We start from the raw sequence: 4,135 nt of genomic DNA, 5'->3' as shown, positions 1-4,135 counted from the left end.
AAAATGGAAAAAGATTTACTTAAACGAAAGATGGGGAGGCACCGCATTCATACATACATTAGCAAGCGTTTAGGTGGGCTACCACATTTGTTTGTATTATAGAATTAGCTCCAAAGCAATACATCAATCAATTTAATTGCTTGACTTGTTTCTTTGTTGACAAGTTAAAGCAAGATCTTGCTAATCGTATTATTGAAAAATAACACTAGGATAAAAAGGGGAAATTTTATTATAGGAAAAATAATATGAAGTTCCAAGTTGTGTAAACCACATATATTTCTTTTAATATGGTAATTATCATGTAATGGAGTCTATCTTCCAGTTTTTTTCATTTACATTTTATTCTTAAAAGAAAACCTTTTTTTATTTACTCAACTTTCATATAATTATCTCCTTTCGTCAAGCCATAGTTAAAACAATCTTTTTCTTTTCTTTCATTTCACCATGGAAACTTATGCACACAAACTTTTGGTAAGAGAAGAAGACAAAATAATTTGGATTAAAAATTATTTCAAATGAAAACAAAAGGCAAATTGAAAACAAATCTGGGATTCCATAACTATCCTAAGAGATAAGATTGTTGGGTTATGATGTTCATCCATGGCAGCCATCATTGGATGATCAAAGCTTTACCATTTTTTTTTTTTTTTTTTTTACTCTTACGAACAATACATCAGATTTTCAATCTATAAAAGATCATATATTTGTGCGCAATCAAATGACCGAATCTGGAACTTCTATATCGGTAACTGCCATGTTTTAGTGAGTTTGAGTGAAGATTAGGTGATAATTTTTATGGTTTCAATATATATATATATATACACACAAATTTCATTTCAAATCCTTCTTTTATTCTCTTGATCGAAATTATTTTTGCTTTTTTATTTTTTCATGTTTGATTTTGATTATTTTCTTCTCTTCCCAATTTGAAGTCTCCATGTATAATACTTTTTCCTTGAAATGAAATGAAATTGTAAAAAGGGAAAACAATTGAATCTTTTAAGGAAAGAGATAATGTTTACATGGAAATTTTTTTCAAAAATTGTTCACATGGAAGTCTATTAGATCAAAATGCCTTTTTAAAGAATAAATTCTAAAATACATTTCGGTCTATTGATAATGTAATTTTTTATTCCACAAATAATTTTAAAATATTGACATATATAATTTTTAAAATATTTTACTATATCTTAACTTCTAACTTTGTTTGTAGACTTTAAATACTCCACTAAGAGTGTATCAAATACTCCATCAACAGTGTAAATTAAAATGTGTTATTAAATTGATGTCATGAGTAACAAATATTATTATGAGGGCTGTATATATTTTTTTTATATTTTTATATATGTAAAAAATTATATCTAAAATAAATTCACAGGATTTAAATTAAGACATCAAAATCTAACAAAGACTTAGATTTATTGTTTCAACCAAAATTTCTTTTGTTTTCTATATAAACTTTTATAAATATACTTGTACATTATTATTTTTTCTACTTATATATTGTCATAATCAAATATATACAATATTTTGAGGAATATGGTCGGCAAGTAGAATATTTATCATATATTGAATCACATCAAAGGGAATAAAGCTAAAGATTGTGTGTCAAGTTTACCCACAAGATGTGAAAGCAGATAACTTCCAAGTTATTTCAATGCATACATATATATATTGTCCACCTGGACCACCGCTGCAACATGAGGCTATTTTATGTTTTTCTTTTAATAATTCATTACTCCACACGCAGTCGTGGCAAAAAAGTGAACCAACCTTAAGTTTGAAGAAAAAATGAATGTGGACTCGGTTAAGTTTCAGTAGTTTCTGCAGTCGAGAGAAGCATCCGGTTTCCAATCAATGTGTGAAAAAGAAGGGAAAAAAATCACCTGATGATGACAATTAAATGTATATTAATGTAAATGGAATGATTTTTTTTCAAATGAGGGCACAGTTCCAAATGAATCTCTTGTGGAACCCATGGTAGGTCTCTAGGTGCTCACCCGTGACACTTCAATCCTGTTTTTCAAGCTTGAAAACTTCCATTGACAATGTGCCAAGAATAGGAGCAAAATCGGTTTGTTAGCAGTAACTACGAGCAATCTCAATAGTATTATTATAGAGGAAAATTAAAGGATTAAATAATGAAGACTCTGAACGTTTCTAGTTGCATTAGAGCTCATTACAGTTAAGTTTTTTGACAGCAAGTTGTATTGGGATCTTGAAATTGGAGTTCAATGTGAAAGATATGGGTTTGGTTGGATGTACATGCCATGATACAGTCAGATTGGAATATAGCGAAATCAAAACAAAACAAAAAATGAAACCCAAGAATAAGATGAAGGTCTGGCAAGCTATCCTTCAACAGGGAAGTAATTATGTTGTTCTGAATCTGGATCCATTTTGTCTTCAGCAGTTAACTTTTGTGAGTTGTAACTATCCTAGTTCGGAACAGAGCCAGAGGAGATGTTTTGTAAAAAAAATAAAATAAAGTATTAGCTACCATTGTTTAGAAGACCATTAAAATCTGTCCCAATATCAGATTAATAAAGGCTATTAGGATGAATGATATAGATAGATTAAGTGATTTGAGGATCCCATTTTCTTCCACCATTAGAGGCTGGGACTTGCTAATATTTTAGTGTAAATCTCCACCTCACAATCACAAACGTCTGAAGTTTACGAACAATCTTCTGCCTCAACCAATTCAAATTGCAAACATTAAATTGATTTATGGTAAACTTTTATTAACTAAGCTTACGTTATAATACAACCGAGTTGTGCTCTTAAAGCACTATAAAACCCGCTTCCTTCACTCCAAATTCTCCATACTATAACTTGTACATTAGGCAAGATGGCTTCAAAAAGAACAGCATCGCTTGCCCTCTTTTTTGCCCTCAACGTTCTCTTCTTTTCTCTAGTCAGTGCTTGCGGTTCTTGCCCTTCCCCAACCCAAAACCAAAGCCCACTCCTTCCCCATCCCCCTCAGGCAAATGCCCCCAAGATACCCTTAAGTTAGGTGTCTGTGCTGAGGTGCTTGGTTTAGTCAATGTAACTGTTGGTTCTCCCCCAGGGCAACCATGCTGCTCCCTTCTCCAAGGCCTTGCTGATCTTGAAGCTGCTGTTTGTCTTTGCACAGCACTCAAAGCTAACGTTTTGGGCATCAACCTTAATATCCCAGTTTCCCTCAGCTTGCTTCTTAACGTCTGCTCAAAGAAAGTTCCATCTGGCTTCCAATGTCCCTAATTATTGTTTCCAATTATTTGTCTTCTTGGTGTTTACCGTGGCTTTGAAGGTCTAATTAAGTCATGATGTTGATTGGTAATTGCTTGTTTCCTCGTGGTCGTGGATTTGAGACTGAGTAAGTGTACTACTTTTATCTATTCTAGTTTGTTTATCTATCTTTAAGGGAAAAGTATTCAGCTTGTATTTATTTGGTCGTATTTGGATTTGATATCATATACTTTAATTTTATAACAATTTTTGTTAATTTATTACATAAAATTGTTCAATTATTTTATTTCTTTTAAATGTACAAATCCAAGACACCTCGCTTATTTATATTGCAAGCCCTAGCAATATATATATATATATAATGAAGCCTTCCTTCATGACACTCCATTATATTTCTTTTCTTTTTGTTTTTGTTTTTAAGCTTGATAGAAAATTTTCAATCCTATTCTTTACCTTTTTTTTTTAAATTAAGATTATATAATAAACATCAAATTTTAATTTTCGTCTTTATAACATATTTTAATTTGAGATTTAATATTTATATATTTTAATATTTTATAAAATTTGATACTCAATTTTATAATATCATTAGTTATTTTAAATATTTTATACTAATTAAAATAATTATGTGAATGTAAGAATTGCTAACTCTATTAAAATTATTTGTTAAATTTAAGTTCATTATAATGTCAGTTTTTATTATATGACTATCAAGTGTTTTTATTTTCAAAAGCGACGTCAACAAATTTAACAGAATAAATTTTAACGGTATTGATAATTAAACCAAAATTTTTAAATTCAAAATTTAGATGGACTAATTTTTTTTAAAATAAAGGTATGAGGACTAAATGCTAAATATATGAAAAGTCCAAAAGCTTAGAGTACATTGTGTCTTTTAATCTTT

At 29.9% G+C, this 4,135-nt stretch overlaps 1 pseudogene; it reads left to right on the top strand.

The window, feature by feature from the left end:
* Positions 1–2,514: 2,514 nt before the first annotated feature.
* On the top strand, positions 2,515–3,501 carry LOC108469002 (14 kDa proline-rich protein DC2.15-like; annotated as a pseudogene).
* Positions 3,502–4,135: the final 634 nt, after the last annotated feature.

This window comes from Gossypium arboreum, chromosome 8, assembly GCF_025698485.1.
Source record: "Gossypium arboreum isolate Shixiya-1 chromosome 8, ASM2569848v2, whole genome shotgun sequence".
Taxonomy (NCBI): Eukaryota; Viridiplantae; Streptophyta; class Magnoliopsida; order Malvales; family Malvaceae; genus Gossypium; species Gossypium arboreum.
Note: the sequence above shows the minus strand (reverse complement) of the source record. Positions and strands in the feature narration are given on the sequence as shown.